This window comes from Heterodontus francisci, chromosome 12 (genome assembly GCF_036365525.1).
Source record: "Heterodontus francisci isolate sHetFra1 chromosome 12, sHetFra1.hap1, whole genome shotgun sequence".
Classification (NCBI taxonomy): domain Eukaryota; kingdom Metazoa; phylum Chordata; class Chondrichthyes; order Heterodontiformes; family Heterodontidae; genus Heterodontus; species Heterodontus francisci.
Window position 1 is genome coordinate 87,125,250 of NC_090382.1, and position 24,582 is coordinate 87,149,831.

General features: G+C 42.1%; 1 protein-coding gene across 1 annotated transcript in view; it reads right to left on the bottom strand.

Annotated features, from left to right (window-relative positions):
- Window positions 1-24,582, bottom strand: part of atp10b (ATPase phospholipid transporting 10B) — a 443,112-nt gene that overhangs the window by 259,071 nt on the left and 159,459 nt on the right. Inside the window, 1 exon segment of the mRNA XM_068043811.1 lies at window positions 15,340-15,456. The gene's annotated coding sequence lies outside the window, so the exon portion shown is untranslated.

Sequence of the window (24,582 nt, forward strand, 5' to 3'; positions counted from 1 at the left end):
ATCACCAGACATTGAAGGTGTAAGGAAGCGCATTCCAGGGACTGCTAAGATAATACAATCCACAAACCTCACAGGAGAGACTGTTCCAAATAAGGAGCTAGTCACATGACTAACCTGCTGGACAACCTGGGTTTTTAAAAAATTGTGCCACACAGAAAGGAACAGAAAGCTGGAACAAGGAAGCCTCTCTCCTGGCTGTCACTCTCGCTTTCTCCCAAGCCATCGGACCCACGGAAGATACATACACCTCAAGAGAGAAAAGACTCTGACATCGAAACAAGTTGAAGCGTGAAATGGGCCCCAACAAATAGCAGAACTTACCTGCAACCAAAGACTCCACATTGAACTCAAAGGACAGTAAATAACGAAAAGATATTGCCTCAAACTTTTCCCCTTTATTCTTTCTACTTTTTCTGTCTCTATCTGCGTGTGTGTTAATTGCATGCTAGCGTGGTTGCGTTGCATATTCATAGTTGTTAACCGGATTACAGTTTAAGATTAATAAACTTCTACCTTTCTTGTTTAAATCTAAGGAAACCTGTCTGATTTCTTTGCCTTACAATTGAAGCAGTGAACAAGGATTCACTGAAGGGGGAGCTAAAAACAGTGTTTCTAAAATTAAACCCTGTTACGGTTAAACCAGGCAAAGGATGAGTGGGAACTCCTAGACCCCTTCTCACCTGGTTGTAACACCTAGCACAAAGGAAGATGCTTGTGGTTGTCTGGGGTCAATAATCTCAGTCCGAGGACTTCACTGCAGGAAATCCTCAGGGTAGTGTCCTAGGCCCAACCATCTTCATCCGCTTCATCAATGACATTCCCTCGATCACAAGGTCAGAAGTGGGATTGTACGCTGATGATTGCACAATATTCAGCACCATTCATGACTTCTCAGATACTGAGACAGTCCATGTCTAGATTTAGATTTTTAGATTTAGAAATACAGCACTGAAACAGGCCCTTCGGCCCACCGAGTCTGTGCCGACCATCAACCACCCATTTATACTAATCCTACACTAATTCCATATTCCTACCACATCCCCACCTGTCCCTATATTTCCATACCTATACTAGGGGCAATTTATATTGGCCAATTTACCTATCAACCTGCAAGTCTTTGGCATGTGGGAGGAAACCGGAGCACCCGGAGGAAACCCACGCAGACACAGGGAAAACTTGCAAACTCCACATTGGCAGTACCCAGAATTGAACCCGGGTCTCTGGAGCTGTGAGGCTGCGGTGCTAACCACTGCGCCGCCATCTATATGTGGCAAGACCTGGACAACATTCAGACTTGAGCTGATAAATGGCAAGTTACATTCAAACCACACAAGTGCCAGGCAATGTTCATCCCCAACAAAAGAAAATCCAACCATCTCCCCATGACATTCCATGGCATTACCATTGCTGAGTCCCCCACGATCAACATCTTAGGGGTTACCATTGACCAGAAACTGAACTGGATCAGCCATATAAGCACTATGACTACAAGAGTAGGTCAGACGCTAGAAATTCTGCAGTGAGTAACTCACCTCCTGACTCCCCAAAAGCCTAGCCACCATCTACAAGGCATAAGTCAGGAGTGTGATGCAAAACTCTCCTCTTGCCTGGATGAGTGCTGCTCCAACAACACTCAAGAAGCTCAACACCATCAAACAAGTTTGACTGGCACCCCATCCACCACCTTCAACAATCATTCCCTCCACCACTGATGCACAGTGGCAGCAGTGTGTACCATCTACAAGATGCACTGTAGCAACTCACCAAGGCTCCTGCAACAGGAGCTTCCAAACCCGCGACCTACACCACTAGAAAGACGAGGACAGCAGATGCATGGGAACACCACCACCTGCAAGTTCCACGCCAAGCCACCCACCATCCTGACTTGGAACTATATCGCCGTTCCTTCACTGTCGCTGGGTCAAAATCCTGGAACTCCCTTCCTAACAGCACTGTACCTACACCACATGGACTGCAACGATTCAAGAAGGCAGCTCACCACTATCTTCAAGGGCAATTAGGGGTGGACAATAAATGCTGGCCCACATCCAGTGAAAGAATAAAAACAATTATCCCAGTGTATTTAATTATAGACACTACCCATCTTAATGATTGATGCATATATACCACTGACCTACGCAAAATGAACTGATTTTACCAACTAGATCATTAACAATCTATTTTTTAACGAATGATTAAATGAACCTCAAACTGGGGAAAACAAAGGTGTACATTAACTCTTTCAGAAGTACAAGCACATCTTTCTTTTATTATTTTTTCTTGGGATGTGGACTTGTAGACAGTGCAGCAAATATACAATGATTGGGAATTTATAAAGAGGGGTGTGGAACACAATCAATTTGGACTCAGAAGTTAAATAAAAACTGACAAATTTTTAGACACTCTAGTTCAATTTAAGAATGCAATCCAGGAGGCAGTTAGGAAGTAGAGAGAAGGGTTGGAGTGGGATTGCTGGCAATGGAAAACACAATAAACCACTGTCAGGAGACCAAAGACTAAAATGGAAATTAAGTATGCAGCAGGTTGCAAAGTTGGGGATGAGTGACTGATTTTGAGATAGGGATTTTAAATTTAAAGTATTAAGGGATAGGGAATTAATGCAGGGCAGCGCAGATCACAGTGATGGGCAAGTAGGATCCAACAGTTAGCATGAAATAGGATACAGGCAGGTACAATATGAGCACTGGTCCCATCCCATCTGCTACTGGGAGGTCGCCTCCAACCCTCAGCCATATTTTAGCCTCAGTCAGGAGCCCATATACTGACTGAAAAAGTCCAGTCAGCATGTGGAGAGTGGCCTTACTAGGCCCTTTAATTGGTGTCAAGAAAACATGCTATGCTGAATGAGGATTTTTTTAATCCATCAGTTGGAAACTTGTATTAATATTTTAAAAAAACAAGAGATGGAAAGAAATTGATAAAAATCATTGCTAAACAGCTAAAAATGTCTGTCATTATTTGCATCTGAATACCTTACACATCAAGGTATCAAAGAGAGACAGATGTCTGATTTAGCCACCACTAGAACAACGCCTCATGAATTTGGAATCAGCTAACAGCTTCACTTCTAATAGCAAAACATTCAAAGCCATCTTGAAACATTAACAGTGGAAGATAAACCCCTCCAGTGGTAAACATTGAAACAATGAGACCCAAGAGAGATTGCAAATTCCTAGACTTGAATCTAGTTAAATTGCATACAAGGACACTGGACAATCATGTGACTATCTCCCCATCTGAGAAAAACTAGCAATCTTTTGCTACAAAGTGACAAGCTTCTACAACTTTAATGTGTGCAGATCCCATAAGGGGGTGTCTCTCTTCCTCTCTCCAGGTGACGTTGGGGTGTTCGAAGCTTGCCTTTTGGCTGAAAAAGATCCAAGACAAAGACCCCCAGAAAGAAGACCACCTACTCCACTGTCTCCAAAAACATCTATCAACCACAAACTTCAGGGCTCCAGAGTCAGCGGAAGACAACTGAATTAACAGACATCACAGACTGTATATTCTTTTCATTTGATTCAAACTCTATTCCAACCACTCTGTAATCTGTTCGTGTATGATTCTTGTGTGTGTGTGTGTGTGTGTGTGTGTGTGTGTGTGTGTGTGTGTGTGTGTGTGTGTGTGTGTGTGTGTGTGAGTGAGTGAGTGAGTGAGTGAGAGAGAGAGAGTAAAAGTGTAGCATAGTTTATTATTTTTACTTAGATCGGGTTTTTGGTCAAGTACAATAAGCTCACTTCTTTCTGGTTTCAACTCAAGAAACCAGTCTGATTGGTATTTTATGATTGCAACAACGGTGAAAGGTTAAGATTCACTGAAGTGGTAAGCACATCCTCGGTTTCAAAAGGAATAAACCCTGTTGCGGTCAAACAAGGAGAAGCACAAGAGGGGAGCCTTACGACCCCTCTTCACCTGACTGCTAATATTGGCCTAATTGGTTACCCGCCGTTTGCGTGTCATACCTCTGCCTGAGGGAAAATGGCCTGGAGGTGGGACGATGGTAGGAGACCAGCAAGCAGGTAGCTAAAGGGAAATTGTGGGCCCAGCTGCTTCCGGTTGTCATGCTAGGCCCCCACCTGCCAAGAAAGAGACACATTAAGTTTGTCAGGAACATTGATTTTAAACTGTTACTGGAGTGAAGAAAGGACTTGTTAAACAGACCAACCGTGGTTGGAAAAGACATTTGCATATTAACAGACAGTGATTGGAAGGACAAAGGACCATTCCCTGACACATTCAACCCACAATGGACCATGATCAACAGGGGTTGTGTGTAAGAGTAGCACTCTGTAGACTGCTAAGGTGATACAGACCAGTTAGTCACATGACTAACCTGCTTGGCAACCTGGGTTTTTTCTGAATTGTACAAACAGTTTGAACTCAAAGACTGTTTGCTCCTGGACTGAGAAGATCTCTCTCCTATCTGCTCCCATCTCTTTCTCACAGTCCTCTGAATCCACATGAACCCCAAGAGAGAAAAGTCTCCTATAGCAAACAAGGTTTAAGAAGAATACTGGGCCCCAACGAAAAGCAAGATCTATCTACAATCAAGGACGCTACAGTGAGCTCAAAAAACCGTAACAACATCTCTTCAGATATTGCCTCAAACTTTTCCACTTTATCTTTCTTCCGCTCTTTTCTTCTCTGTTTGCAGTTGTGTATTGCATATGCATGCTAGCATGGGCGCGTCATGTATCCGTAGACGTTAACCGAATTAGAGTTTAATAAATTTCAACTTTCTTCTTTAAACCTAAGAAAGCCTGTTTGTGCTGGTTTCATTGCCGTATAATTGGAAAGTGGTGACCAAGGATTCACCAAGAGGGAGCTAAAACACAGTGCGCTTGAAATTAAACCCTATTTACAGTAAGACCAGGTGAAGGCTGAAAGGGAACCCAGACCTCTTTCTCACCCAGTCGTAACACGGTCCTACTTCCGCTGCGAATTGAAAATTCGGCTCGTGCAATCCGACTGTGTGCCTCTGGATGATATATAGAGGAGGAAAAGGGGTTTCATGGCAAGATCATGGGGAATATCTGAAAGGTGATTCTGCATGGAAGGAAACAGAAAGCACTGCTAGATTTATACTGACATGTGCCCAGGTAGGTATGGATGAAACCACAGAGCAGCAGTTCCTTGCAGCTGGTGGCAGAGCAGAAATAGAAAAGGAAGATAACATGTTCATTCATATCAAATGCTGCAAGAGCTTAGAGTACAAGAATAGATGAATACATCATGATCACAGTCACAGAAGGGGTCATTCTTGACTATAGCATAGATAGTCTCAATACTGTGACACTGGCAGAAGCTGTACTACGGGGATGTGAACACTGAGTTTGTGTAAGTTGAGTATGAATCTGGGACGCAGTAATACACTTCAGGGAATTACAGCAAAGGGACATTAAAGAAGGGGCAATAATTATAGAGGAGGGATGGGTTGAGCATGGATTTATTTATTTATTTGACACAAGGGGTGGTGATGACAGATATTTTGATGGGATGAGAGACATGTCCTGAGGAATGGAAGCCATTAACAATGCCAGATAAAATAGCTGAATTAGCAAATTAAGTGTATTGTAAGCAGCTGAAGTGGCTTTGACTGTGGGTTCACAGGAGAGTTGAAGATATGGTTTCACATGCAATCCTTTCACTCATTATCTTGGCTTCCCTTTGTTGAGCCAACTTTCTCGTTGCCTAAGTAAAACAAGGTAAAATCTTGAGTAAATGTACTAATGAAAAACTAAAATATAAAAATATAATGTTTGATGAAAGACTATTAAGATGATAGTTATGGGACATGCAACTAACAAATGTATTTTAGATACTAATGAATCTAATTCAAAAATTTACTTCAGCAAATTTCTGGGAGCTCCCAGTTACATTTTTTGAGATTTTATACTAGGTATTTTATTTGGGCTGGGCAAAAATGATAAAAACAAAAACAAATCAAATATAAAAAAATTGGTTTTATATAGTGTCTTTAATGTAGCAAAATGTCCTCAGGTCTTTCACAGGAGCATAATCAACTTGGCGGAAAAATGGCAGATGGAGTTTAATCCGGACAAATGTGAGGTAATGCATTTTGGAAGGTCTAATGCAGGTGGGAGGTATACAGTAAATGGCAGAACCCTTAGGAGTATTGACAGGCAGAGAGATCTGGGCGTACAGGTCCACAGGTCACTGAAAGTGACAACGCAGGTGGATAAGGTAGTCAAGGCGGCATACGGCATGCTTGCCTTCATCAGTCGGGGCATAGAGTATAAAAATTGGCAAGTCATGTTGCAGCTGTACAGAACCTTAGTTAGGCCACACTTAGAATATTGCGTGCAATTCTGGTTGCCACATTACCAGAAGGACGTGGAGGCTTTGGAGAGGGTACAGAAGAGGTTTACCAGGATGTTGCCTGGTCTGGAGGGCATTAGCTACGAGGAGAGGTTGGAAAAACTCGGATTGTTTTCACTGGAACGACGGAGGTGGAGGGGCGACATGATAGAGGTTTACAAAGTTATGAGCGGCATGGACAGAGTGGATAGTCAGAAGCTTTTTCCCAGGGTGGAAGAGTCAGTTACTAGGGGACATAGGTTTAAGGTGCGAGGGGCAAAGTTTAGAGGGGATGTGCGAGGCAAGCTTTTTACACAGAGGGTGGTGAGTGCCTGGAACTTGTTGCCAGGGGAGGTGGTGGAAGCAGATACGATAGCGACGTTTAAGAGACATCTTGACAAATATATGAATAGGAAGGGAATAGAGGGATATGGGCCCCGGACGTGTAGAAGGTGTTAGTTTAGGCAGGCATCAAGATCGGCGCAGGCTTGGAGGGCCGAATGGCCTGTTCCTATGCTGTCCTGTTCTTTGTTCTAACTCCTTCCCTAAAGGACATCAGTGAACCAGATGGGTTTTTACAACAATTGACAGTGGTTTCATGGTCACCATTAGGCTAGTGTTTTAATTCCAGATTTTTTTTTTGTTAATTGAATTCACGTTTCTCCATCAGCTGTGGTGGGATTCGAACCCATGTCCCCAGAGCACTAGCCTGAGCCTCTGGATAACTAGTCCACTGACATTAGCACTATGCCATCACCTCTCCCATGTTGTAATGCAGGAAACGTAGGAGCCAGTATACAGCAATCTCCCACAAAAAGCAATGCAATAATGACCAGATAACTGTTTTTGTGATGTTGATTGAGGCATAAATATTGGCCAGGATACTAGACAGCTCTTCTTCGAAATAGTGCCATGGTCTTTTACATCCACCCATCAGGAAGACAGGGCCTCGATTTAACATCTCATCTGACCCATCTGACAATGCAGTGCTCCCTCAGTATTGCACTGTTGTGTTAGCTTTGATTTTTTTTGCTCAAGCCCTGGAGTGGGACGCGAACCTGGAACCTTGTGACTCTGAGGCAAGAGCACTACCAACTGAGCCACCAGTGACACATATACTGGAATACATCACATGTTTCTATATGATCTCATATTCAGTAGCCACATGAATATATATTCTATTGAACTAAGGCTCAGGTTATAAAGAAGCAACTGATTTTATTCAAAATTAGCCAGTTAAGTGAACGGTATGTCATACATTTAGTTTGCATTTCCACTCATCATAAAATTGATACTTAAAAAGTCAGTCACCTCTTCCATTGCAAAACTCTACCTTAGGGCCCCTAAGTCAGCTCAGGTCCCTGGTTTCAGACTGACTGCTGACTAATAGTGCATCATCCACTAAAGATATTAGACAATTGTATGTCTTAATCAAATAAAACTAACAGCCACCTGGGATGTTTGTCTGCACAAATACATCTGCCATTTACACTAAAGTTCAAAATCACAGCCTCTCTGCACCCAATGAAAGTTTTGAGCTGACCAAACTGGAACAGACTGGAATTGCTTGATAAGTTGATTGGTGTCAATTATTTTCAAGAAGATGCAAGACAGGTTCCAATTCAAGTGCAATAACAACAAATCACAAACTAAGATTTTTGTGGTTTATACATGGCTCCGCTTTGACGCGATGTGTGAAAATGTCAGATTGTAATGTGTTCTGTACAAAACTTTCAGAAATCGCGAACAGTCTTCACCCTGCATGTGCCCAGTTCAGCAAGAATGAGTCCAATAATTTAACAGACAAAAATGCTTCACTTTTGAACTATACCACATGCTTCTGTAATAGTGATGTCTGAAATAAGTAACTGGCTAAACAGTACTTAACAAATATTTCACGGGGAAACAACTGCCCTAAATGAGTTTTCTTTTATTTACTTTGTTTAGAAACTATTTAAGTCAAAAAGTTGCTTGCTAATCATTTAAAATGCTAACACGTGTAGATTAAGAGAGTGTGGAATAGATTAACTTAGTTTCTCTAATTACTGAACTATTGAAGGAAGAGTACAGGAGAAGCAATAAGTATTCAGGCATCAGCATTTAACAAGGTATGGAATCTGTCAAATTCTTGATCAGTTTACTTCCATCAAGGAAATGGCGGTAACACAAAATACATCCCATGGTGTAAATTACAGCTATGGTTCTGGCAGGGGCTCCAAACTCCATATGTCAACATAAACTTCAATTCATTTAAAGTTGCCATTTAAAATGTTTACAAACAATCAAAGCTGACATTGCATCAAAAGATCTTGTGACAAGTCAACAACACAGATTCTAATTTTATTATTTTTTTTAAGTATTGTGCTGATTTGATATCCCTTACTTCTATGTGTTAATTTAGTTATAATTAAATCTGGCCAAGTAGCTTTTAGCTTAGAACAATAGTCTATCAGAATGGTATTTTATATGATTTCCAGTGAAGAACATGCTACAATTGAGGGAGTTAATTGTTAAACCCATTCATAACACGCAAAAGGGCACAGGTTTCGGTTAAGTGACTTGTTCTGCTTATGGAAACTATCTTTAGCTACATATGCAAGACAGGAGTAGTGGGGAAAAAGCACAAACAGTAAATGTGTTGCTCAGCAAAGCACTTGACTGGAGAGGCTGTTGGAATGTATAACTGTCAAGAGAGAAAAGAATGCAGTACTGTAATGAACATAATTACCTGAAGAATTGCAGAATTTGTTTGATTCCCACAATTGACATTATACTCTACTTGGAACTGCCCAATTTAGAGATTTTACTTGATTTAAGCCCTGATTTGCTGCTGCATCTAGAAAAACAGTTCACTGTTGTAACATTTACCTCTTGCTCTATGTCTTAATAATCTCATAAAATCCAGTCATATTCAGTGCTTCATCAGAACTTGGTAACAAAAAGGATCTGACATGGCCCAAGACTATGAGCCTAATCCCTGGTTACAGACAACTTCCTCATAAGATAGTGGGCAAGAAAAACAGAAAATTCATTTGTAGATGCTTCTGTTGGGCTTTCCCCAATCCCAGCATCAAACCACACAGCAAATTGTGGTAGATGTCCTTTTATTTTTTTCTCTTTTTCTGCTCTGTTGTCTGTAGAAATCCATCAGCAGCATAGCCTCCTTCAGCTAGTAGGGTGAAGCAACAATTTTATGACTGCTGTAATTCTGTAAATGTATTTTGAAGAACACCTACAAACGATCAAACAACCTATATTTATCATTCCATCAAGGAGCTCAGTTTTCACTTTGCACAGACCAGTTATTATTTCTGTAATGGTGGGAGTGGGTGTATTTGCTTCAATACCACCAATTAATGATCCATCAAATAGTACATCAAACTGTGACAGCTGGGCTTTGAATGCCATGTAGTTCTGTAGTGTGCAGGTAGAAACCAAGTGCCAGCAGGCTATTCCAAGTAGGTTATGGCTTTATGCAAATCATTGTCAAGACTGTGATTAAGGTAGATTTAATGTAGACTAGATTTAAAGTAAGGGGCAGGAGGTTTGGAGGGTATTTGAGGAAAAAAAAATTCACCCAGAGGGTGGTTGGAATCTGGAACTCACTGCCTGAAGGGGTGATGGAGGCAGGAAACCTCACAACATTTAAGAAGTATTTAGATGAGCACTTGAAATGCCATAGCATACAAGGCTACGGGCCCATTGCTGGAAAATGGGATTAGATTAGTTAGGTGTTTGATGGCTGGCACAGACATGATGGGCTGAAAGGCCTCTTTCTATGCTGTATAACTCTATCTTTCTATTTCTGCCTCTTGGATTTATGTCTTTAAAAACAAAAAAGCCCTTGGACCCCTCAAAAACAAAACAGGACTAGAGCAGTGCCACGTTTATTTTTTCTTCCCCACTAGAGCATTTTTAAATAAAGTACAAATTTAAATTTCTTTTGCCTCTTCAGCAAATATGGGTTACTTCACACGTCTGCAGCCTTTCACTACAAGCTTGAACAGAAGATAAAAATTAAAAACACAAACAAGGAGTGCTGATTTTAAGTACAGTCCACCATCAGCCTGTGGCACTTAAAAGTTGAGTTCCCACCACCTAGGTCAGCAAACACTGACAGGTAACCTCTGTTGATGATAATGAGTGCACCAAGGGTGGGGGCTCCTGACTAAGAAGTGACTGAGCCCAACTGTGTAAGAGCATTGAACTAACAGGTGGATATTCAGTCATCAACCCAGGTTTCTGGCTGCAAGGAAATGCAAAACTCAATTTGCCAGGGAATTGGATTAACATCAGCATTAATACACTCATTAAAAAGGCAGGTTTCAGCTTCAACTGTGCAGGTTATTTCAGCTCCTGCATACTGTCAAGCTTAGTAACCTTTCCAAGTCAGTACATCTGATAAGACCTTCATCACTCAAAGTACCCTGAAAAAAATCTATGATGGGACAGATGTACAAGAATCCAATATTTCTTTCATATGTACCTTAAAAAAGGAACCCTGGTGATATTTATTCATCTTGTGCCTGTATCCAAGAATCTGCATAATTACTCTGGAGGCTGCAAAGCCTCTCCTGGTTTTTGTAAGGATTTGATTCAAATGATTTGTTTTAAGCTGCTTGAGCTCAGGAAGGTTAACTTTATCTCCTTTTCCCCCCACTGTATTTCTATTATATCAATCACCGTTTTAAAAAAAAATCTAATTTCTTTCATATAAATGTCCTTAGGTCACAGGACTAATTGGAGCAGTTAGGTTATTGTGTCTAAATTAGTCACTGCAGCTGCATTGCCTTTTAATCAAATTCACAGTCGCAAAACAGGATGCATATTGATGAACACAGTTTAACCTCAATCTACCCTTCATTTCTCATCGCATACCTGTAGCACACTTGTGATGCTTTGCGCAGAGATTGCAATATGTAAATAAGCTTTTGATTTGTTTTTGTGGGTGCCGATGTCAGAGGTTAATGTTAGTGACAAGACAGAAGAAGGCAGCAGTTTGAAAACACCTTTGATTTATTGTGAAAACTGTTTTCTGGATAATCGTGGTGAATAAACGTTGAGAGAAAAACTCAACTTCTGCCTGAAAAAAGAGCAAAGGTAGTGACGAGAGGCTCGAACCATATTGGGGTTTGGCCCACATTTAAATGCCACTACCCCAAGTGAGGTGCCGTCACCAGATGGGCGCCTCATTGCAGTTTACCAGTTGTGGGAGAGAAATTGACTGCGACCATTCTGAGTTGGCTAGCAGGTCGGGTCTGGGCGATAGGCGATCCCGGGTGGAGGGCTTCAAATGAGTGTTGTCTTTGGGGGCTGAGGAGGGGGCCTGAGCACTCCAGCTCCTCCTAGCTCCACCAAAAATAACCCTTTTAAAGTTTTACAGACAATAGGGTGAACTCAGTAATCCTATGCCCTTGCTTGGAACTGTAATAGTGCTGTAGCACTATAGTGATGATTCACCAACCCTCTTTCCCTCCGAGTGCAGCTTCCTGCTTATTGCACAGTATCTGTGAATTTGCACATGCAAGTATTAGTAAATTTTTCAGTAATGTAGAATCATAGAAAGTTTAAGGCACAGAAAGAACCCACTTGGCCCATCGTGTTTGTGCTGGCCGAAAAATGATCCACTCTTTCTAATCAAACCTTCCAGCATTTGGTCCATAGCCCTGCAGATTACGGCACTTGAGGTGCATGTCCAGACTCCTTTTGAATGAGTTGACGGTTTCTGGCACAACTACTCTTTCAGGCAGTGAGTTCCAGACTCCCACCACCCTCTGGGTGAAAAGGTTTTTCCCCATCTCCCCTCTAATTTTTCTACCAATCACTTTAAATCTATGCCCTCTAGTGACTGACCTCTCTGCTAAGGTGAATAGGCCCTTCACCTCCACTCCATCCAGGCCCCTCAAATTTTGTACATTTCAATCAGATCTCCCCTGAGCCTTCTCTGTTCCAAGGAGAACAAACCCAGCCTATCCAATCTTTCCTGATAGCTGCATTTTTCCAGTCCTGGCAACATCCTCGTAAATCTCCTCTGTACCCTCTCTCGTGCAATTATATCCTTTCTGTAATGAGGTGACCAGAACTGCACACAGTACTCAAGTTGTGGCCTAACCAATAAGTTATACAGTTCCAGCATAACCTCTTTGCTCTTATATTCTATACCTCGGCTAATAAAGGAAAGGATTCCATATGCCTTCTTAACCACCTTATCAACCTATCCTGCTACCTTCAGGGAACTGTGGAGATTCACTCCAAGGTTCTTCACTTAGAGTCATAGAGTTATACAACACAGAAACAGGCCCTTCGGCCCATCTCGTGTCCGTGCCGGCCATCAAGCACCTATCTATTCTAATCCCATTTTCCAACACTTGACTCACAGCCTTGTATGCTATGGCATTTCAAGTGCTCATCTAAATACTTCTTAAATGTTGTGAGGTTTCCTGCCTCCATCACCCCTTCAGACAGTGTGTTCCAGATTCCAACCACAATCTGAGTGAAATTTCTTTTCCTCAAATCCCCTCTAAACCTCCTGCCCCTTACCTTAAATCTAAGCCCCCTGGTTATTGACACCTCCGCTAAGGGAAATAAGTTTCTTCCTATGTACCTTATCAATGCCCCTCATAATTTTGTATACCTCAGTCAGGTCCCCCCTCAGCCTTCTCTGCTCTAAGAAAAACAACCCTAGGCTATCCACTCTCTCATCATGGCTGAAATGCTCCAGCTCAGGCAACATCCTGGTGAATCTCCTCTGCACCCTCTCCAGTGCAATCACATCGTTCCTATAGTGTGGCGACCAGAACTGTACACAGTACTCCAGCTATGGCCTAACTAACGTTTTATACAGCTCCATCAGCTCTTATATTCTATGCCTTGGCGAATAAAAGCAAGTTATCCCATATCCCTTCCTAACCACCTTATCTAATTATGCTGCTGCCTTCAGTGATCTATGGACAAATACACCAAGGTCCCTCTGACCCTCTGTACTTCCTAGGGTCCTACCATCCATTGTATATTCTCTTGCCTTGTTAGTCCTCCCAAAATGCATCATCACACACTTCTCAGGATTAAATTCCATTTGCCACTGCTCCGCCCATCTTACCAGCCTATCTACATCGTCCTGTAATCTAAGGCTTTCCTCCTCACTATTTACGACACCGCCAATTTTTGTGTTGTCTGCGAACTTACTGATCATACCTCCTATATTCACGTCCAAATCATTAATGTACACTACAAACTGCATGGGTCCCAACACCAATCCCTGTGGTACACAGGCTTTCAATCGCAAAAACAACCTTCGACCATCACTCTCTGCCTCCGGCCACTAAGCCAATTTTGGATCCAGTTTGCCAAATTGCCCTTGATCCCATGGGCTCTTACCTTCTTAACCAATCTCCCATGCGGGACCTTATCAAAAGCCTTATTGAAGTCCATGTAGACTGCATCAACAGCTTTACCCTCATCTACACATCTAGTCACCTCCTCAAAAAATTCAATCAAGTTTTTTTAGACACTTCTCAGAATTTTCCCATTGTATATTCCTTTGCTTTGTTTGACCTCCCCAAACGCATTACCTCACACTTCTCTGGGTCAAATTCCATTTGCCACTTGTCTGACCAGACCATCAATATCTTCTTGCAGCCTACAGCTATCCTCCTCACTATCTACCACACAGCCAATCTTTGTGACATCTGCAAACTTCTTGATCATACCCCCTACATTTACGTCCAAATCGTTAATATATACCACAAAAAACATGGGGCCCAGTACTGAGCCCTGCGGAATGCCACATGAAACAGCCCTCCTGTTGCAAAAACACTTGTCAATTACCCCTTGTTTCCTGCCACTGAGCTAATTTTGTATCCACCTTGCTTCATCTCCCTGGATCCCATGGGATTTTATTTTTTTTTAAACTAGTCTGCCATGTGGGACCTTGTCAAAAGCCTTGCTAAAATCCATGTAGACCACATCAACTGCACTGCCCTCATCTATCTTCCTTGTTACTTCTTCAAAAAAATTTGATCAAGTTGTTCAAATAAGATCTTCCCTTAACAAATCCATGCTGACTATCCTTGATTAACCTGTGCCTTTCTAAGTGACAGTTTATCCTATATCTCAGAATAGATTCCAATAAGTTGCCCACTACTGAAGTTAGACTGACTGGCCTGTAATTATTCGGTCTATCCCTTGCTCCCTTTTTTTAAGAGCTACAACATTAGCAGATCGCCAATCCTCCGGCATCACAACTGTATCCAGTGAGGACTGGAAAATGATGGTCAGACCTTCTGCTATTTCCTCTCTTGCTTTTAACAGCCTGGGGTACATTTCATCTGGCCCTTGTGATTTATCAACCTTCCAGAATGCTAATCCCATTAATACTTCCTCTCTCCCTATGTTTATCACATCGAATACTTCACAGTCTTCCTCCTCAACTACAATATCTGAATCGTCCCCCATCTTTTGTGCAGATGCAGCAAAGCATTCATTAAGAACAATACCAACATCTTCCATCCCTACACATGGATTACCTTTTTATTCTTCTATGGACCCTACTCTCTCCTTAGTGATCCTCTTACTTTTAATAGATTGATGAAACATCTTTGAGTTCAACTTGATTTTGCTTGCCAATATTCTTTCATGCCCTTTCTTTGCTCTCCTAATTTCTTTTTTGATTTCACCTCTCAATTTTCTATATTCTACATGCACACTTTTTCTAGCAGGGGTTATTGGCCAGTGAACCACAGCAGGTACTGCACTCAAAACTTTCCCCTCAATTCAATAGACCAAGCAAATTGCAAAGGCCCCTGCTACAGCTTGAGCTAACATCTGATTTAAAATAAAAATCAACTTTATCACTACAATTATTAAAATTTCAGTCCATCTTGGTTTAATAATGAAGTGTGTAAGCTGTGCTCTAGATGTGTACAATAGCAATGTCTTTCAATAAATACTAAATATTAAGACAGCAGGACATCTATGCATTTAAGCCAGAGAGAGACTTACTTTTTGTACTTTTGCTGCCAATTCCAACTCTTCATTGAAGTATTAAGATTCTTTGGATTTCCTCAGGCCATCCAGCAACCTTGTCATCAAAATATATGTAGGTTCTGCAAATTTAATCTGTGGAAAGAAAAGGTATTCAATAAGAAGATATTTCCCAATCATATTTTCTCTAAATTCAGACTGAGATTAGTTGTCCGAATAATCAGTTTCTGAGACATATACCCCACAGAATCCCTGCAGGTATCGTTATCATATCACTGATTTGTTTCTCCACTTTAAGGAAACAATGAGAGTTTAGAACACTTGCAAGAATTCAGAACTAAACTACTGTTATGATCAAGGCAGGAAGAGTGCACTATTAATTCAGTCCCACTTCTCCACGGGTCACAGCATGTCAATACATTTTCCCACCTACTGAAGAATAGGCAATTACATACTCTATTGGTTCCCCAGAATAAGTTTCAACCAAGTTTCTTTAATCAACAGCAAAATTAACTATTTATTATAAAAACAATTATTGCTGAAAATAGAGACATGTTGTTGAAGCTTTTCAGCTTGCACTCATCAGGACAATCTTAAAGAATAGCACTGTTAGGGAAAACAACAACTTTATACTGTATGAGAAGAGAGTGCTGATTGGTTGGCAAACTAACTCTGATTGGTGGAGGCATTGCCATGGAGAATTCATCAGTTTACGGTGATGGGCATTTAACTGCCAAGCTTTGTTTGAGATTTAAACCAGGCAGCTTGACTCTGATTGGTCAAGGCATTGCCCTGAGGAATGGACCAGTGAATGGCTGTCACTTATTTTGTTTAGCTGAAACAGGTGCAATGTTTGTACATGTTCTTTCTGTCTGTAAAAACAGGACCCTGTATATCAATATATGAAGCTTTCAGCATAATTCTTAGCACACTGAGGATTATTTAGCAAATGCTGTCCAATCGCAGAATCACACTGTTGGACACTGTGTTTTGAGTTCTGCAAGCATGGGTTGCAAGTTGGGTATGGCCTGTACCTTGCCCATTGAGAGCAGTGGAAGGGAGATGTTGTTTGAAATGATCCACCAGTCTTTGAGACGTATGGCCGATATACCGAGCATCACACTGGCACTGAAATTCATATGTCACATTATTCATTTGTGAGACAGGCAGGACATCATTGCAAAACTTAGAATTACCATTTATTAACAAATGATAGTGGATTCTATCCATCTCCTTCACTAACATGGTACACTTTTAATGTAAAGAGAGTACTTCTGCTCTTACTGGCTCCACATTTCTTTCACAGCCTCCAGCAGTCCCCAAAGACCAGGGGTTAGGCCACTGTAAAAATGAAAAGATTTGTTGGACATTTTGAAGTGCTAACTCTAATGGGCTTTTGCCCAGTATGTCAGATGTGTTTTGCAAAAGGTACAAAATCCTTCTTATAATTACATCTGGCCAGCACTACTTTCAGGCAGTCACCAGGGAAACCTGAAAGCAGCACAGACCGGTATTTTCTTTTTATTCATTCATGGGGATGTGGGCGTCAGGCTAGGCCAGCATTTATTACCCATCCCTAATTGCCTTTGAGAAGGTGCTGGTGAGCTGCCTTCTTGAACCGCTGCAGCCCATGTAGGGTAGGTACACCCACAGTGCTGTTAGGAAGGGAGTTCCAGGATTTTGACTCAGCGACAGTGACGGAACGGCGATATAGTTGTAAGTCAGAATGGTGTGTGGCTTGGAGGGGAACTTGCAGGTGGTGGTGTTCCCATGTATTTGCTGCCCTTGTCCTTCTATGCAGTAGAAGTCACGAGTATGGAAGGTGCTGTCTAAGGAGCCTCGGTGTGTTGCTGCAGTACATCTTGTAGATGGTACACACTGTTGCCACTGTGCGTCAGTGGTGGAGGGAGTGAATGTTAGTGGATAGGATAACAATCAAGCGGGCTGCTTTGTCCTGGTGTCGAGCTTCTAGAGTGTTGTTGGAGCTGCACCCATCCAGGCAAGTGGAGAGTATTCCATCATGCTCCTGACTTGTGCCTTGTAGATGGTGGACAGGCTTTGGGGAGTCAGGTGGTGAGTTATTCGGATGCAGAATTCCTAGCCCTGCTCTTGTAGCCATGGTATTGCTTCTGGTCAATGATAATCCCCAGGATGTTGATAGTGGGGGAGTCAGCGATTGTAATGCCATTGAATGTTAAGGGGAGATGGTTACATTCTCTCTTGGAGATGGTCATTGCCTGGCACTTGTGTGGCACGAATGTTACTTGCCACTTATCAGCCCAAGTCTGGATATTGTCCAGGCCTTGCTGTATTTCTACCCTGATTGTTTCAGTATCTGAGGAGTCGCGAATGGTGCTCAACATGGTGCAATCATCAGCAAACGTTCCCACTTCTGACCTTATGATTGAAGGAAGGTCATTGATGAAGCAGCTGAAGATGGTTGGGCCTAGGACACTACCCTGAGGAATTCCTGCAGTGATGTCCTGAAGCTGGGATGATTGATCTCCAACAACCACAACCACCTTTGCATTAGGTATGACTCCAACCAGCGGAGAATTTTCCCCCGATTCTCATTGACTTCAGTTTTGCTAGGGCTCCTTGATGCCATACTCGGTCAAATGTTGCCCTGATGTCAAGGGCAGTCACTCTTACCTCACCTCTTGAGTTCAGCTCTTTTGTCCATGTTTGAACCAAAGCTGTAATGAGGTCAGGAGCTGAGCGGCCCTGGTGGAACCCAAATTGAGCATCATTAAGCAGGTTATTGTTGTGCAAGTGCTGCTTGATAACACTGTCGATGAAACCTTCCATCACTTTACTGATGATTGAGAGTAGACTGATGGGGCGGTAATTGGCAGGGTTGAACTTGTCCTACGTTTTGTGTACAGGACATACCTGGGCAATTTTCCACATTGCCAGGTAGATGCCAGTGTTGTAGCTGTACTGGAACAGCTTGGCTAGGGGCACAGCCAGTTCTGGAGCACAGGTCTTCAGTTCTATTGCTGGAATGTTGTCAGGGCCCATAACCTTTGCAGTATCCAGTGTCTTCAGTCATTTCTTGATATCACGCAGAGTGAATCGAATTGGCTGAAGTCTGGCATCTGTGATGCTGGGAACTTCAGGAGGAGGCGGAGATGAATCATCAACTCGGCACTTCTGGCTGAAGATTGCTGCAAATGCTTCAGCCTTATCTTTTGCACTGATGTGCTGGGTACTCAATCATTGAGGATGGAGATATTTGTGGAGCCACCTCCTCCAGTTAGTTGTTTAATTGTCCACCACCATTCATGGCTGGATGTGGCAGGAATGCAGAGCTTAGTTCTGATCCGTCGGTTATGGGATCGCTTAGCTCTGTATCGCATGCTGCTTATGCAGTTTGGCACGCAAGTAGTCCTGGGTTGTAGCTTCACCAGGTTGACACCTCATTTTGAGGTATGCCTGGTGCTGCTCCTGGCATGCCCTCCTGCACTCTTCATTGAACCAGGGTTGGTCTCCCGGCTTGATGATAACAGTAGAGTGGGTGATATGCTGGGCCATGAGGTTACAGATTGTGTTCGAGTACAATTCTGCTGCTGCTGCTGATGGCCCACTGCGCCTCATGGATGCCCAGTTTTGCATTGCTAGATTTGTTCAAAATCTATCCCATTTAGCACGGTAGTAGTGCTACACAACACGATGGACGGTATCCTCAATGTGAAGGCAGGACATCGTCCCCACAAGGACTGTGCGGCGGTAACTCCTACCAAAACTGTCATGGACAGATGCATCTGCGGCAGGCAGATTGGTGAGGACGAGGTCAAGTATGTTTTTCCCTCTTGTTGGTTCCCTCACCACCTGCTGCAGACCCAGTCTAGCAACTATGTCCTTTCGGACTCAGCCAGCTCGGTCAGTAGTGGTGAAACCGAGCCACTCTTGGCGATAGACAAAGAAGTCCCTCACCCATAGTACATTCTGTGTCCTTGCTACCCTCAGTGCTTCCTCCAAGTGGTGTTCAACATGCAGGAGTACTGATTCATCAGCTGAGGGAGTGCGGTGGTAATCGGCAGGAGGTTTCCTTGCCCAGGTTTGACCTGATGCCCTGAGACTTCATGGGGTCCAGAGTCAATGTTGAGGACTCCCAGGGCAGCTCTCTCCCAAAAGTATACCACGGTGCCGCCACCTCTGCTCGGTCTGTCCTGCTGGTGGGACAGGACATACCCGGGAATGGTGATGGTAGTGTCTGCAACATTGTCTGTAAGGTATGTTTCTGTGAATATGACTATGTCAGGCTGTTGCTTGACTAGTCTGTGGGACAGCTCTCTCAACTTTGGCACAAGCCCCCAGATGTTAGTAAGGAGGACTTTCCAGGGTCGACAGGGTTTGCTGTTGTCATTTGCCGTGCCTAGGTCGATGCTTGGTGGTCCGTCTGGTTTCATTCTTTATCGGCTTTGTAGTGGTTAGATACAACTGAGTGGCTTGCTAGGCCACTTCATGGGCATGCAAGAGTCAACCACATTGCACCATGCCACCTTACCATAAATCGGGCACGAGACCCCCACATGCAGTATTGGGATTTTCAGCACCCATTTTTTGCTTGCAAATCAGAAGCTGAGCAGTCCAATTTCAGACAAATAGTATTTTTTTCTATATGGATACCCAGTGGGACTACTACAGGCACAGACCCAGTTCTAGCTCAGAAACCTTAGGAAATTTCATAGCAGGATGCAATCTGGTGTAACAGGTCACTCGCCCATTTCCCTCCAGCTAAACCTAGGGAATGCCATTTCTCAGACACAATGCAGAGGAAATTCTACCTTGAATTATATGACTTGCTCACAATTTTTTATATTGCATATGACACAAACAGTCAGACCACTTGGAATCTCTTGCACGTTACTAAGTGGCTACATTTTTGAATCTCATTAATGGTCTGCTTTTGGAATTTTAGATCTGAATATGATTTTTTTAAAGAAATATAAAACAGCTGTTGTATGTTTATCCAGGGCTACCAAGAGAAGTAAAACTGTTATAACTGCTCACATTTTGTACAGCAATATTGGGTTGGCATCCTCCATCCACGAAAGATGATGGACACGCAGCAAACAGTCCATTTAGGTAGGGTATCTTCTCTTGATGTCCCTTTGCTGGTGACTGTGAAGGCCAATCCTTGAGAGGCAGGTCCTGCCACAAGTGTTGCACGTGAAGCTGCCAAGTGAAACTGTGAGTTGTTGTTTTTGACTTTGCCTCCTGTTGCCAATCTGCTGTAGCACTGGTCATCGTAGTAATGCACACTAGTCCACAGGATGTGTCGCCATTTCCCACTTTCACCAGCTGGTGACTCCCAGGTGCGATAGTTGTCATTAAGGGCCTTCATGTCATGCTTGAAAGTATCCTTGAAGCGGAGCTTTGGGCGCCCCATTGGTCGTCTAGCCCCGAATACCTCGCAATACAGAAGGTCATTGGGTATGCAACCATCTTCCATCCTGCAGATCTGTCCGATCCACTGAAGCTGCCTCTGATAAGTGCAAACATACTTGAGAGTTCTGCCTTTGAGGACTGCCGCATTTGTGATTTTGTCCTGCTAGGCCTAGGCTACAAGCAACACTAGATTCAGAAAAGTACACCAAAGACTCTCTAATGTTCAAGCTATATCTAAGATTTCTTCCATAACAAAGTTACCAGATGTAACAGGGATTAAAAAAGATGAGTCATTAACACTTGGCTTTCAGAAAATTTGAGAGAGTTGGCTATTTATTGCAATTCACAAGACAAGACCAAGAATCAATTTTTTTCCACACACCAAATAATGCACTTAATGGTCAGGATAGTGTGAATACCTAGTGGTTTCAATTCAGAACATCATCCCCAGCTGATCACAGATGGCATAGCCTTTATCGCAAATGATTTCACAACTTTATAAATCCACTCATAACACTGTGATGAAGAGCAAAAGAAGAAGGACGTTTTGCTACAATTTTTGTTAAACCCAGGTGACAGCTGCATAAAGAACACTAATTTCAGAGGTTCTGATTTCCCACAGAATACGTTGAAACGTACACCCACGTACAATAAAACACCTTTAATCCTGAATGTAAAATAGTATGCAATAACAGATCAAGCAGAATTTTCAGTTAAATGAAGTTATGTGGTTCATATGCAGCTTTATATAAATAATGATGCTATTTAGGGGCTTTGATGTACTTACTCACTTAAGGGTACATGGTATCTGTACCTTGGAAATTAGTTGTATGGAAAAATATCCAATACAAGTCACAAATAGGAACCAAAAGGTCATTGAATGGCAATTAATTAAAAGCAATTAATCCTATATAAATTTTTGGATGTACTTTGTTAGATTCTACTCTGACCTCATGTTATCCCTGTTCAATAGAATAGGGATTTGAGAAATATACACTTTTAAAATCAGTAGAACAGGTTAGATCTGTGATTCTGTAAATGTGTTCTCTGGAAATCTCACTTCCTGACAAAGGTTTGACCAGTTCACTTGCCCAGGCCCAAGGATACACTATGTTATTTATTAACTTTTCATTAAAAACAATGTATAAGGCAAGTTTGACTGGATAGAAAACACAATTCATCATAGATTTTTCTTTTAAAATTTATAAATTGACAATACAAAAAAAAGCCATCGGACCCATATGTTCTTGTTCCTATTCTTCAGCAAATTTCATTCTCATACACAAATCATTTTCGCCCTTCATCACTCCCACACCCCTCCTGCCTCTCCTCCCAATCACACATGTGCACACTCTGGGAGAGAAACAAATACCGGCCAATTCAGGAGTCATCCAGCAAAAAATTCTGTACAACTCCGTTTTAATGATGAGATGATAAGGCAAGCCTAAGGAGGCCATCAACTCACCAGAGACTATCCATATTGTATAAAAGGTTAGTTGAGGGGTGCACCAGTGTAGCCTGTTATATATTAAGTTACCATGATCAACTTTCCATCACAGGGAGCTATTGAATAAAGATCAGGTGCAGCCCCACAGGGAGAGAAAGTTGGAGGGCTAGCCACTTGAGGGCCATATTTGACAACATTAGGTTCAGTCAAAGAAAATTGGAATGGAATCCACATACCATCATTATCCTCCCTGGAGGTGAGAGGGGATGGACAGAAGCAGGCATGACATGGGGAGTCTCTAAAGGTGATAATTTACGTTCGGTAACACAAAAATATTATAAAGGGCATTTTCAGTTAAATCAGAAGGTGTGGAGACCATGGCCAACAACAGATGGCCACATGGATATTGCAAATGGGATTATAAAAGATTAGAGTCATAGAGAGATACAGCACCGAAACAGGCCCTTCGGCCCAATGAGTCCATGCCGACCATCAACCACCCATTTATACTAATCCTACATTAATTCCATTTTTTTCCCCCTCTCACATCCCCACCTTCCCTCAATTCTCCTACAACCTACACTAGGGGCAATTATTTTTACAATGGCCAATTTACCTATCAACCCGCAAGTCTTTGGCATATGGGAGGAAACTGGAGCAACTGGTGGAAACCCACGCAGTCACAGGGAGAACTTGCAAACTCCACACAGGCAGTACGCAGAACCGAACCCAGGTTGCTGGAGCTGTGAGGCTGCTGTGCTAGCCACTGTGATTGGTTGGCTTTTGATTGGATTCTGTTCAAGGCCCAGCATTGATAATACAATTGAATGAATTTGGGTAGGGTACTGTCAAAATAAAATTAGTTTTAAGCCGGTTTGTTTCTTGCTGATGTCTCTCAGATTAATAATGGTTATTTACAAGGAGTAGACTTACTTAGATCCTAATTATCACTAGGAAGAGTTATATGAAGGAATGTTTGAAAGGTGTCAACAGATTTTTCCATAAAAGTAATGAATATTATTGCATAAGAGGTGTCAACGCTGCTTAATTTCCATCAAGTGAAACTTGAATTTTCTAAAGAACTACCAGCATTATTACAAATATACAATAAATACCTCCAAACACAAAACACCAATAGCTGCTTTCCATTCATTTGGAAGGTTAAAAACAAAGCAAAAGATTTGTAATAATTTGTTATTTAACTATGGCCAAAGCCATCGAGTGGTAGGCCTTATATTGCTGCCTTTAACAATTTTTCACAAGTCCCTGCACTTAACAAGGTTACCCGAGTTGGGAAAAGCCATCTCTGGTCTGAGGAAGCAACAGCTCATTCTATACTAGAAGGAGAACAGGCAGTCTGGACAGTACAGAGGCACTGGAGGGGTCAAATTCAAGTTGTGGAGAGGTAGAGCTGGATGTCATCAGCATACATGCAGAAGTTGACCTCAAGTCTTCAGACAATATTACCAAAGTGTAGCATGTAAATAAGAAAGAGAAAGGTGACAAAGAAAGATTCTTGGGGGACTCCAGAGGAAGTGGTTCAAAGCCATTGCTGGAGTGCTCTTGGATAAGCAAGAGTGGTACCCAGCAAAAGAAAACCAGAAGGTGTAGCATCCTCCAATTCTCTCCTTGCCCATAATCTTGATGGCCCTCTCTTCATAAGGAAGAAGTTTTAACTTGGGTGCCTCTCCCATCCTGTCTATAAGCAGTCCCATCTGTTAAATGCAAGTATCTCCTGCAAGCAGATATAAAATACAGAAAAAGATGGAGAGTGAAAATGAGTTGTACCATAGGGCCAGGACAGTATAGAGACCATCTCAAATGCAATGAAATTTTATAAGTCAAGGTAGTAAATTGAAAGCATAAACAAAGTCTGCAAAAGATTTTAGTATGAAAATGAAATGATTTAACATTATAATCACAAGTTGGCTGAATGACATGTCTTTTAATCAAAGTATATTTATAAATCAAAAGACACATCAGTGGATTTAGATAGCAAACAAATTTAACCCCAAGACATTCTACCTCCTTGAATTATTACTGTGCGTGAGTTAAGATAGTTAAGCTAATCGAGGAGGACTGTTGAAAGTCAGCCAATATATTTAGAAGTACACACCTCTTCAAAATGCCGTTGCTTCCTCTCCCGCAAACCTTTCTCCAGGGGCAAGGGGGTGGGGGGGTGTGGGGGGAACAAGTGTGGGTGGGGTTGCAGGGAAAGTGCCTGGAAGTGTACATGCGAGAAAATTGATTTTTTTCAAATATAAAATTGTAAAATTTGGTTAATAGTCAAAATAATTATTTCACAATTTAATTTTCAATTTTTTTCTGTGATTTTAGGGTTTATCCCAAAGGCCAACCTGCTGATTACTTCCTTAAAAACTAACTGTACAGTTATTCTGCCCTTCATTTAGGAAATTCCT